Source organism: Herpailurus yagouaroundi, unplaced genomic scaffold (genome assembly GCF_014898765.1).
Source record: "Herpailurus yagouaroundi ecotype Mexico unplaced genomic scaffold, PumYag 196, whole genome shotgun sequence".
NCBI classification, from domain to species: domain Eukaryota; kingdom Metazoa; phylum Chordata; class Mammalia; order Carnivora; family Felidae; genus Herpailurus; species Herpailurus yagouaroundi.
Genome location: NW_024412427.1, coordinates 11361310 through 11374364, shown reverse-complemented (window position 1 = coordinate 11374364; position 13055 = coordinate 11361310). Strand labels below are relative to the sequence as shown.

The 13055-nt window shown below is 43.4% G+C and overlaps 1 long non-coding RNA gene and 1 other non-coding gene across 2 annotated transcripts in view; one reads left to right on the top strand and one right to left on the bottom strand.

The window, feature by feature from the left end:
• The window catches only part of LOC121012289 (uncharacterized), a 44370-nt gene that overhangs the window by 13398 nt on the left and 17917 nt on the right, over positions 1 to 13055 (top strand). The gene's annotated exons all lie outside the window — the stretch shown is intronic.
• Positions 11711 to 11813, bottom strand: LOC121012601 (U6 spliceosomal RNA). Its single transcript, XR_005782183.1, has one exon. It is a non-coding gene; the product is annotated as a U6 spliceosomal RNA (small nuclear RNA).

Genomic DNA, 13055 nt, shown 5'->3' with positions numbered 1-13055 from the left:
TGAGGTTTTTCTTCTTTAGATTGTTAATGTGGTAGATTACATTGACTGGTATAAAAATATCAAATCAGCTTTGTACCCTTGAAATAAGCCCAACTTGATCATGGTGTACAATTCTTTACAATTATTGCTGAATTATATTTGCTAATAGTTTGTTAAGATTTTGCCAAAAAAAAAAAAAAGGAATTTTACATTTATATTCATGAAGGATATTGGGCTGTACTTTTCTTTGTACTGACTTTGTCTAATTTTGGCATCAGGATAATATAGTTTCATAAAATGAATTGGGCTTCCTGTCTTATATTTAGGTCTTTCATCCATTTTGAGTTTATTTTTGTGTAATGTGTAAGAAAGTGGTCCAGGTTCATTTTTCTGCATGTCGCTGTCCAGTTTTCCCAGCAACATTTGCTGAAGAGACTGTCTATTCCACCGAATATTCTTTCCTGCTTTGTCAAAGATTAGTTGGCCATATGTTTGTGGGTCCATTTACAGGTTCTCTATTCTGTTCCATTTATCTGAGTATCTGTTCTTGTGCCAGTACCATACTGTCTTGATGATTACAGCTTTGTAATACAGCTTGAAGTCCGCATAAAATGAATTGGGAAGTATTCCCTAGTCTTTGATTTTCTGGAAGAGATTGGGTAGAATTGATTTTAATTCTTCTTTAAAACTTTGATAGAATTCTTCAATGAAACCATCTAGTCCTGGAAAGTTCTTTCTTGAGAGTTTTTAAATTATGAATTTAATTTTCTTAATAGCTATAGGGCTATTCAAATGACCTACATTGAATGAATGTGGTAGTTTGTGTTTTTTGAAGAGTGAGCCATCTTGTTGAAGCTGAATTTACAAATATAGTGTTATTTGTAGAATTCCCTTATTATGCTCTTGATGTCTGTATGGTCTGTAGTGATATCGCTGTTTCATTCCTGATATTGGTAATTTGTGTCTTTTCTCTCTTTTTTCTTTGTCTGCCTTCCTAAAGGTTTGTCAATTTTATGAATCTTTTCAAAGAACTGGCTCTTGGTTTCATTGAACTTCTCTATTTCCTGTTTTCAACTCATTTCTGCTCTTTATTATTTCCTTCCTTCTACTTGCCTCGGATTTATTTTACTCTTCTTTTATGTTCTTGATGTAGGAGTTTAGATTATTGATTTGAGACTTTTCTTCCTTTCTAGTATATGCATTTAGTGCTATAAATTTCCCTCTCAGCAGTGTGTTAGCACAAATTCTAACATGTTATACTTTTATTTTCATTCAGTTCTATTTTTACTTGTTTTTTAATTTAACTTGAGACTTCCTCTTTGACATAAGGACTATTTACAAGCCTGTTATTTAATTTCTAAATGTTTGGATGCCTTCCTATTATCTTTCTGTTATTGATTTCTAAGTTTGATTGCATCGTGATCAGAACACATTCTATAGGATTTCAGTTATTTTAAATTTGTTAAGATTTGTTTTATGGCTGAGAATGTAGTCAATCATGGTATGTGTTCTTTGGGCATTGGAAATGAATGTGTGTTCTACTGTTAGGTGCAGTATTCTATAGGCGTCAAGTAGATATTGTGGTTGGTGATGCTGCTGAGGTCTTCTGTGTCCTTGCTGATTTTCTGTCTACTTGTTCCTTCAATTGTTAAGAGGTATATTAAAATCTCCCAATTGCTGCGCCTGGGTGGCTCCGTTGGTTAAGCGTCCAACTTTAGCTCAGGTTGTGGTCTTGCAGTTCACAAGTTCAAGCCCTGCATCCGGCTCTGTGCTGACAGCTCAGAGCCTGGAGCCTGCTTCAGATTCTGTGTCTCCCTCTCTCTGCCCATCCCCTGCTCAAGCTCTGTCTCTCTGTCTCTCTCTCAAAAATAAACATTAAAAAAATTTTTTAAATAATAAAATAACATAAAATAAAATCTCCCAACTGTAATTATGGATTTGTTTATTTCTCCTTTCAGTTCTGTCAGTTTCGTTTTGCATATTTTGCAGCTCTATTGTTTTGTGCGTTTGGATTCAGGACTGCTTTGTCATCTTGATGGACTGACCCCCTCATCATTATATAGTTGGGGAAGGGGCGCCTGGGTGGTGCAGTCGGTTAAGCGTCCGACTTCAGCCAGGTCACGATCTCGCGGTCTGTGAGTTCAAGCCCCGCGTCAGTCTCTGGGCTGATGGCTCTGGAGCCTGGAGCCTGTTTCTGATTCTGTGTCTCCCTCTCTCTCTGCCCCTCCCCCGTTCATGCTCTGTCTCTCTCTGTCCCAAAAATAAATAAACGTTGAAAAAAAAATTTTTATATAGTTGGGGAAAAATATTTTTAAAAATCAGGTGGGGTGATTCCTTATTAGTGCCACCTGGAGGTGGAAACTAGGTTCCCCATATGGTTTATGAGGGGAGGGTGTGATCAATTTTCTTTTTACATTTGCTATCAGAATGACAAGAATTAAAAAGTGTGTTAACTGTTGGTTATCTTTTGGTGAGGTTATGGGGAAGCAGGCCCCTCATACGTTGCTTTCCCTGTGATACATTGGCCCAACTTTCGTGGGCAACAAGATTATAAACACACTTGCCTTTTGACCAAACAGTTCCACTTCTTAGAAATTTATCCCAAAGATGTAAGCACACAGTAAGAGCAAAAGATTAGAAACAGTCTAAATGACCTTTAGCAGATTTGTTACATAATTAATGGACAGTCCAAATGGTGGATTACTGAGAGGCCGCTGCTTTTTCAAAGGGAGGTATGGGGGCATCTGGGTGGCTCAGTTGGTTAAGTGCCAGACCGTTGATCTCAGCTCGGGTCTTGATCTCAGGGTCTTGAGTTCAAGCCCCACACTGTGTTGTGAAGCATACTTTAAAAAAGGGCGGGGGAGGTGTTTATCTATTGATACAGAATGGTCAATCTTCAGGATAACACATTAAGTGAAGAAAAAAGAAAGCAACATGCAGAACAGTGTATCTAGTATGTCATTATTTGTTTAAATGAGAAAAAAAAAAAACCCACAAGTATTTGCCTACATATGTTAAAAAAAAAATCAGGCTGAATATACAAACAACTAACAGCGCTGCCCGGAGGGTCCCCCACAGATGCCCATTCCACTCAAGGCCACAGTGGGCAAATAATTGCCAGACAGGCCTTCTCTCAGCCCAGGTGCCAGCCTAGGGCTCTGGGGAGGCTGTGGGGCACCCTAAATAATAGGCAGAGACAGGCCAGGCCCTGTGGCCAGCCACATTGCCTGCCCTTTGAACCTGCCCTTTGAGTGTTTGCTTTTGTAGACACTTAGATCTCCAGCTTGGAGGGCGGAGAGTGGTGGAGAGGGAAGGAGACGGCCCATTGGTTGAGGGGCCCTCTCGATTGCCCTCATTCCAGAGTCCAGCACTTAGACTGAATTAATTTGGAGGCTGCGGGGGGCCGGGGGGGGTGGGGATTGGGGTCCAGATCCTGAAGATGCCCATTGGTGGGGACGGGAGGAGACAGAATAATGTAGTTCTGGGAAGACCCCTCCCACTGCTCCACCCTATCCTGGTATCTCCCCACCTCCCTAACTCCTTTTAGGCCCTCTCAGATTTGTAAATGTCCCTTGGGTCTGCATTGACGTCACTGCTTGGCATTGAGTACAGAGCTGGGGTATTTCTTGAAGAGCTGGGAATAGGGCTCCCCCAGCACCCCCCACCTCAATCATTCTCATGCTACAATGCTGTGTCAGGGGTGGTGAGGTGGCCTATGAGAGTCCCAGGAGCTGGCTGCGCCCACCCATAAACAGGCTTCTCCCCTTGGAGGAGCCCTCAGACTCAAATTAAGGGTGTGTGCAACTATATATCATTATGTTGAAATCCTCTGGTTATGTGTCTGACTGTCCCACTATTTCCAGGAGTGTCAGGAATATATTTGTTTTTGCCCAGTGCTGTATTCCCAATGTCTTGCTCAGTGCCTGGCACACAGAAGGCACTCAATATTTATGGAATGAATTAATGCTCTCAGATGTGGTGTCTCTTGGCTTCAGCCCACAGACCTGGCTATCCTTGGGGTGGGGATCAGGAGCTCTGCAAATCCCAGTCTCTAATGTCCCTAGCTGAAGCTGGAGCCTTCCCCCTTGATGTTTTCTTGCATCAAAAAATGTTTTCTTGACTCTCGTGCACTAGAATCTGGGCTTCCATGATGCTTTCATTCCAGCGTTTACTGGGAGCCTCATCCAGGGGTCCTAGTAATCCAGTGGTCTGGGATGCTGCCACTCCCTTTCATTTCTGAGTCTTTCATTCCTAGAGAGGGAGTCTTTCTGAGTCAAGCTGAGTCTTTCCCTCCTAGAGAGATAGACATTGTCTAAATAATTGCACAGAGGAATGCAAAATGGACACAGTTTGCTCTGAGAACTTGTAACAGGGGTGCCTGGCCCAGTCTGGCCAAGGGTCAGGAAAGCTGTCCTAAAGTGAGATCTGAGGGAGGAGGAGTTCAGACAAAGTGGGGGCTGGGGGTGAGAAGGGGAAGGCAGCTCCTGCTAGCCAGCTGCAAAAGTCCCCTCCCGACCTGGCTACCCCTCTGCTGGCTCTGCTAGCTGGCATTCCTGACAGCATCTGCCTGAGGTCAGCCTCTATCTGCAGTAGCCAACCTTTACTCCATACTTCCAGGAGAGGGCACCCCACTCCTAGGTTTGGCTTCTGCCTACTGCAGTCCTGCTGTCTTCTATACGGTTTATTGCTCCCTCTTGTAGAAGAAACTAAGGCTCAGAATTGTGATGGGTATGGTTCATTGCCTGCTGACTTGTTCTGAGGGCTTTTAGTCCATGGAAGCATCCACTCTGTTGATAGTGACATTCACCATAATGATACTAGTTGACATTTTTTAAATGCTTCCTATGCTCCACTCTATGTTAGATGCTGCAATGATACCTATTTTACAGATGAAAACCACTGAGGCTTATAGTGGTCAATTGGCCCAAAGTTAGGAAGCACTGATGACATCTGACTCTTGGGCCCCTGCTGGTAAACGCTGTGCTCTTCTGTTTTCCCATCTTGTTCTTCCTTCTACCCAGCCACACACTGGAGAGTGCCAGATGCTGGATGCTAGGAAGACACAAAGAGGAACAGTTCAAAGACCCTTTCCCCTGGGGCTCCAACTTAGTGACCATGTGAATGTCTACACATGAATGCAGTCATATAAACCCTCACACACATACTCATTCACACATATACACTTTCCCCACCATCACACACAGACACACACATATTCACACAATGTCACATGCTCACATATATTCAGATACACATGCAATTAGATGTTAGATAAGGATTGATCTGTGCTTTAACTGCCAGAGCCCTGGGACCCAAGGTTTAGCCAGTGATCTGTCAGCTGTTTGTTAACACCCTGTGCTTCCTCTTCCCTTTTCTTCATTTGGGAAACATTGCTGGCTACCCACTTCAGGGCAGGCTACTGGAGAACACAGATGACTCAGACCTGGCTCCTGCCCTCAAGGAACTTCCTAGCCCTGGGGGAGAAAGACTCACCAAGAACTGCCGCATAGACCATCAATGCCAGGGCGCGTCTGAGCAGAGTGGAGGGAAGGGATGATGCACAGCCTGGAGACTGTGGAGGTTTCTCAGAGAAAGAGGCACCCACCTAGGTCTAGGAATAGCCAGGCAGGGAAAGCGGAGAGACCTGCCCTGATGTGGGGACATTTGCAAAGTCATGGCAGAGTAAAAGAGTGGGGGGCAAATAGCAGCTAATATCATGACCTCTTTCAAACCCTCTATGTAGATTATCCTGTTTAACCCCCTCAATGATCCTGTGGGATAAAAATCATTATTAACTGCATTCTATAGATAAGGAAACTGAGGGTCAGGAAAACCCAGCTTGCAAGCTGCAGAATCAGGATCTGAACCCAGCTACACCTCGTTCTGAGGTGGAGGCTCATGGTCCCACAGCTCTACTGCTTTGGCTGCAGTCATTTCTGCTTCTTACACATATACACCTTTCCTCTCTCTCCTTCTGGCACTAAGGGGGATGATGACAGCTTCAACAACATAGCGTCACCCTCCCAACTCATCTAAGGACACTGGTGCCTCCTTTATCTACTGTGCCATTCTGCCCAAGAACTTCCCAGTAGTGTGCCCTTAGAGACCACGCTGTTTCGTTTTGTTTTTGGCAGACAGCTTTGTAAAGTGTGTTGTATTGTCCCTAAATTCTTCACAGAGGACTGAACGTTCAGAAGACCTTGACTCCTCCAGGGCAGCCACCAAATCTTGGGTTTCTCCACATCCCAGCCTCCAGCTTCAGGCCTGGTCCAGCTACCTGGTTAAGGTTTTTGGACTGGAATGGTAGTCCTTGGGGTATTTGCCTAGTAGATGATGTTTCTGATATTTTGAATTAGTTGCCAAAAAAAAGGTATTAAGTATGAATTAGTTGCCAATTAAAAAAATTTTTTTATTTTTATTTTTGAGAGGGGGTGGGTAGGGGCAGAGAGAGAGGGAGACGATTTGGGCCTTGAACCCACAAACTGCGAGATCATGACCTGAGCCTAAGGTGGACGCTCAACCGACTGAGACACCCAGGCACCCCAGTTGCCAATATTTTTTTTAATTGGAGGAGTTGAGGGGCGCCTGGGTGGCGCAGTCGGTTAAGCGTCCGACTTCAGCCAGGTCACGATCTCGCGGTCCGTGAGTTCGAGCCCCGCGTCAGGCTCTGGGCTGATGGCTCAGAGCCTGGAGCCTGTTTCCGATTCTGTGTCTCCCTCTCTCTCTGCCCCTCCCCCGTTCATGCTCTGTCTCTCTCTGTCGCAAAAATAAATAAACGTTGAAAAAAAATTAAAAAAAAAAATTGGAGGAGTTGAAATGAATATCCACATTTCTAGGTTCTCTTGAAAAAATGATCAGATCTGGCAACTGAGTGTATGTTGTTGTACAGCAATGGGTGGGCAAGCCAGATGTTAACTGCCCTCTTTAGATGGGGTATAAGTTCTCCAGGCCAACATACATTCCCATTCCTGCCCTCTTCAGTTGTTCTGCTAATCTGATCTCTGACTTACTTTTCTCAATGGTCCAGAATCATCCCAATGAGCATTGGTTGACATTCTTATTTGCATAGTAACCACTGACTTGTTTGCCACTATGCTAGATGTCCCCACATTTCAGGACTTCCTGAATTCTTGTCTTGGTTATGATTTACCTATCTTCTAGTTGCCAACCAGGATCCTAAAATGTAAGCATTAATAATAACTCCTTAGGAGCACCTGGCTGGCTTAGTCTGTAGAGCATACAACCCTCTGTCTTTTTTTAATGTTTATTTATTTATTTTTGAGAGAGACAGAACATGCACAAGCAGGGGAGGGAGAGAGAGGGAAAGAGAATACCAAGCTCAAATACCTACACAGGGCTCCAACTCACAACCATGAGATCATGACCTGAGCCAAAATCAAGAGTCAGATGCTCAACCAATTGAGCCACCCAGGTGGCCCTAGAGCATGCAACTCTTGATCTCAAGGTTGTGAGTTTGACTCCCACATTGGATATAGAGATTACTTAATAAAATATTTATTTAAAAAATTTATAACCCCTGGGACACCTGGATAGCTCAGTTGGTTGGGGATCTGATTCTTGGTTTCAGCTCAGGTCATGATCTTGTGGTTTGTGGGTGTGAGCCCTGTGTTAGGCTCTGTGCTGTGTGGAGCCTACTTGGGATTCTCTCCCTCCCTCTCCCTCTGCCCCTCCCCTGCTCACATGCACACGTGTGTGCTCTCTCTCAAAATAAATAAATAAACTTTAAATATATATATAAACTCAAGCTTACAGGATGGATCCTTGTAGTTTTTTCTTTTTTTTTTTTTTCCTTTTTTATGTTTTATTTATTTCTGAGAGAGTACAAGAAGGGGAGGGGCAGAGAGAGAGGGATGGTGATCTGAAGCAGGCTCTGCACTAACAGCAGTGGAACCTGATGTGGGGGGCTTGAACTCAAGCCCCCAACGTGGGGCTTGAACTCACAAACTGTGAGATAATGACCTGAGCTGAAGTCAGACGCTCAACTGACTGAGCCACCCGGTTGCCCCCTTGTAGCTTCCTTTTGAGGTGGGCAGGCCTGGAATTGTTACACATTTGACAGAAAGGGAAACGGGGATGAGCGCTTACCTGAAGCATCACAGAGTCAGCCGTGAACAAGTGCCTGGGGCTTGAATAGTTCACACAGACAGGGAGTTTGATGTGCTAGTGGTCATGTGGTATGAGGATCAGATGATGAGGACTGTGCTCTGAGATCCTGGATCTTGGGGGTAGAAGAGGAGGATCCAGGGGGAGGACACAGAGCTTGGCATCACTTCCCTATGGTGGTGTGAGGCTAAATGTGGATAATTCTCTGCCCTGGCATCCCGTTATCTATCGCTGTGTAACCAATCACCCTGCTTAGTAGCATAAAACAACGATCATTTACTATTATCTTTTGGTTTTAGGGGTTGCTTGAACTAAGCTGGGCAGTTCTTGCTCTTGATCTCTTGTGTAGTTGCAGTTAAGACAGTGGCTGGACTGGTGCCATTTTGTTTTTTTTTTATTTTAAAAAAAAATTTTTTTTTCAACGTTTATTTATTTTTGGGACAGAGAGAGACAGAGCATGAACGGGGGAGGGGCAGAGAGAGAGGGAGACACAGAATCGGAAACAGGCTCCAGGTTCCGAGCCATCAGCCCAGAGCCTGACGCGGGGCTCGAACTCACAGACCGCGAGATCGTGACCTGGCTGAAGTCGGACGCTTAACCGACTGCGCCACCCAGGCGCCCCGTATTTTGAAAGCTTCCTCACACACATGGCTGTCAGTTGATGCTGGCTGTCAGGATGAAACCTGCACATGACCTCTCCGTGTGTCCTGGGCTTCCTCCTAGCATGGTAGCTGGATTCCAAGGGCAAATGTCCCCAGAGAGAGACAGGTGAAAGTTGTGTCACCTTTTATTTTTTTAACTATTCTTTTTTTTTTTTTTTTAAGTTTATTTTGAGAGAAGAGAGCATGTGAGCGAGCAGAGGAGGGACAGAGAGAGAGGGTGAGAGAGAATCCAAAGCAGGCTCTATGCTTCCCGTGTGGAGCCCAACACAGGGCTCAGTCTCAGGAACTGCGAGACCATGACCTGAGCTGAAATCAAGAGTTGGATGCTTAACTGATTGAGCCACCCAGGTGCCCCAACTATTCTTTAGAAACATTTTTTTCTAGATTTATGTAGATAAAATTGACATAGAACATTGTTTAAGTTTAAAGTATAATGTGGGGGTGCCTGGCTGGCTCATTTGGAGGAGCATGTGACTCTAGATCTTAGAGTTGTGAGTTTGAGCCCTATGTTGGGTGTAGAGATTACTTACTAAAATTAAATAATAAATAAACTTTAAAAATATGCAAAGTATACAATGTGATGATTTGATATACATATATATTATGAAATGATGACCAGAATAATAAGGTTAGTTAACTAACTATATGGTTACCGTTCACCTCATGTAATTATCAGTTTTTTTGCTATAGTGGTAATGGTGGTGATGAGAACCTTTAAGACCTACTCTCTTAAGAGCTTTCAAGTATACAATACAGTATCGATAACTATAGTCACCATCTTGTACATTAGATCCCAGAACTTAGTTCATCTTCTAACTGGAAGTTTGTACCCTTTGACTAACATTTCCCCATTTCCCCAACCCCAGCCCCTGGCAACCACCATTCTACTCATTTTCTATGAGTTTGGCTTTTTGATATTCCACATACAAGTAAGACATGCAGTATTTGCCTTTCTCTATCTGACCTATTTCACTTATAATGCCCTCAAGTCTATCCATGTTGTCCCAAGAGGCAGGATTTCCTTCTTTTTATGGCTGAATAATATTCCATTATGTGGGGGAAAGTGGCATATTGTTTCTTTATCCATTCATCCATCTATGGACACTCAGGTGTTTCCATGTCTTGTTTGTATCACCTTTTATGATCTAGCCTTGGAATTTATATTGGCATCACTTCCACCATACTGTTATTTGAAGCAATCACAAAGATCCACCCAAGTTCTAGAGAAAGGGCCATAGACTCTACCATTTGATTGGAGAGTGGCAAGGTTCTTTTTTTTTTTTTAATGTTTATTTTATTTTTGAGAGAAAGAGAGAGACAGCTTGAGTGGGGAAGGGGCAGGGAGAGAGGGAGACAGAGAATCTGAAGCAGGCTACGGGCTCTGAGCTGTCAGCACAGAGCCCAATGCAGGGCTCAAACCCACAAACCGTGAGATCATGACCTGAGCTGAAGTCGGACGCTCAACCGACTGAGGAGTGGCAAAGCTCTGGAAGAGCAGGAGGGATAGGAGATATTGATGTGATCATTTTTGAAAAATATTCTCCTCCACACCATATAGCTCTGGAGTCAGATGCCTGTGTTAGAATCCCAGTACACTTATGGCTCTAAGTCTCAGTTTCCTCATCTGTCAAATGGGACTAATAGTAGCACCTATTTCATGTGATTGCTATGAGGATTGAATGAGACAAGATCCCAAAGTGCAGAGTAACTGGCACATGGCCAGTGCTCAGTAGCTGTCACTATTGTTGGGACAGATCATCATGCTAAGCTCTGATGAGTGTGAGTCACCCTGCCAGGCCACCGCCTGTTTGTGTGTGTGAGGAAGCCTGGAAGTATGTTCAAAGATGTGTGCACAAGTGGGTCTATGTGCACATGCCCAGAGGAGCTGAGTGTGTGTGTGTGTGTGTGTGTGTGTGTGTGTGTGTGTCAGTGTGAGTACTTATTGAGATGGGAACTTGGGCGGAGTCCTGTCTGTGCACCTGAGGACCCATGTAGGGCTGTGGCTGTGTGTGTGAGTATGGGGGACGGGAGAGAGAATGAGTGTGTGTGTCCACAGCTGTGCACAACTAGTATCAGATGTGTTAGATGGAACCATGAAAGTCCACAAGAATGTGGGATTTGGCCAAGCCTATGTGTTAGATTGTGTGTATACATGTGCATGAGTGTGTGTGTTTGCTGAAAGGTGTCTGTCCATGCATGATGCTTGGAAAAAATGAGAAAATGTAGAAACAAAGAATGCTTTCAGACCTTCCCAGGAATGTTTGAATCAAATGAACCCTTGGGGACTGTGACCAGATGGAAAGACAAGGCACACCAGGTGGAGAGGCGTAGAGAAAGGCTTTTCTGAGGTTCATAATCACACTTGGCTGAGAGCCAGGGGCCCTATTAGGGCCAACAGCTTCCCACACACAGTTGCCTCCTCAGCTTGGAGGACAGCTCCACATCTGGGCCCTCCTCCTCATCATCCCTATTGCTATTAGTGGATAATTTGTTAATTCATTCAAAAAATTTGTTTTAGTCAACTAGTTTATTCTTTGTTAAGTTTTTGTTTTATTTTATTTTTGAGGGGGGAGGGGTCCACACTTAGTGTAGAACCTGATCTCACAACCGTGAGATCATGACCTGAGCTGAAATCAAGAGTCGATACTTAACCGACTGAGCCATCCAGGCGCCCCTTAAGTTTTTATTTTCATTCCAGTTAGTTAACATACAAAATATGAAACACTTCACAGGGCACCTGGATGGCTTGGTCTGTTAAGTGTCTGACTTGGGCTCAGGTCATGATCTTGTGGTCCGTGAGCCCGAGCCCCGGGTCAGACTCTGTGCTTACAGCTTAGAGCCTGGAGGCTGCTTCAGATTATGTGTCTCCCTCTTTCTCTCTGCCCTTCCTCACTCACACTCTGTCTCTCTCTCTCAAAAATAAGTAAACATTAAAAATTTTTTTTCAGAATATGGAACATTTTACAAATTTGTGTGTCATCCTTGTGCAGGGGCCATGCTAGTCCTCTGCGCATCGTTACAACTTTAGTATAAGTGCTGCAGGTGCGAGTCATTCATTCAAATATTTATTGAACACCTACTATGGGCCAGGAACTATGCTAGAGGCTGGGGATCAAGCAATGAACAAAGCCCTGTCCTAGAGGAGCTCATGTCCTAGTTGGAGGGGGTATTATATCCATAAACACATATTTCATGGACAAATGTCACATCAAGTGGTGGTAAGTATCATGAAGAAAAATCAGAGGGATGGGGTGACTTGGGAGGTGGGAGATACTCTAGAAAGGAGGTCAGGGAGGCCTCTCGAGCAGAAAACTCAGTGTCTAGGGGACATTTTATTTACTTATTTATTTATTTATCCCTAGATTTTTAAAAATGTTTACTTATTTTTAATTTTATTTTTAATTTTTTTAGAATTGCTAGAAGATAGTAAATATATTTTTTAAGTTTTTATTTTAATTACCCATTGTTCATCACAAGTGCACTCCTTTATCCTTATTACCTATTTAACCCTTTCCCCTACCCATTTCCCCTCTATCAGAGTTACCTATATAAAAAGTTCTCTTAGTTAAGAATCTGTTTCTTGGTTTGTCTCTTTTTTTTCCCTTTGCTTGTTTTTTTTTTTTTTTTTATTTCACATATGAGTGAAATCATATGGTATTTGTCTTTCTCTTATTTTGCTTAGCCTTATACCCTCTGGATCCATCCATGTTGTTGCAAATGACAAGATTTCATTCTTTTTATGACTGAGTAATATTCCATTGTTCCATTTAAAAATTTACATCCAAATTAGTTAGTATATAGTGCAACAATGATTTCAGGAGTAGATTCCCCAGTGCCCCTTACCCATTTAGCCCATCCCCCCTCCCACACCCTCTCCAGCAACCCTCAGTTTGTTCTCCATATTTATGAGTCTCTTCTGTTTTGCCCCCCTCCCTGTTTTTATATTATTTTTGTTTCCCTTCCCTTATGTTCATCTGTTTTGTCTCTTAAAGTCCTCATATGAGTGAAGTCATCTGATTTTGTCTTTCTCTGACTGACTCATTTCACCTAGCATAATACCCTCCAGTTCCATCCACATAGTTGCAAATGGCAAGATTTCATTCTTTTTAATTGCCGAGTAATACTCCATTGTATAGATATACCACATCTTCTTTATCCATTCATCTATCGATGGACATTTGGGCTCTTTCGATATTTTGGCTATTGTTGATAGTGCTGCTATAAACATGGGGGTGCCTGTGTCCCTTCAAAACAGCACACCTGTATCCCGTGGATAAATGCCTAGTAGTG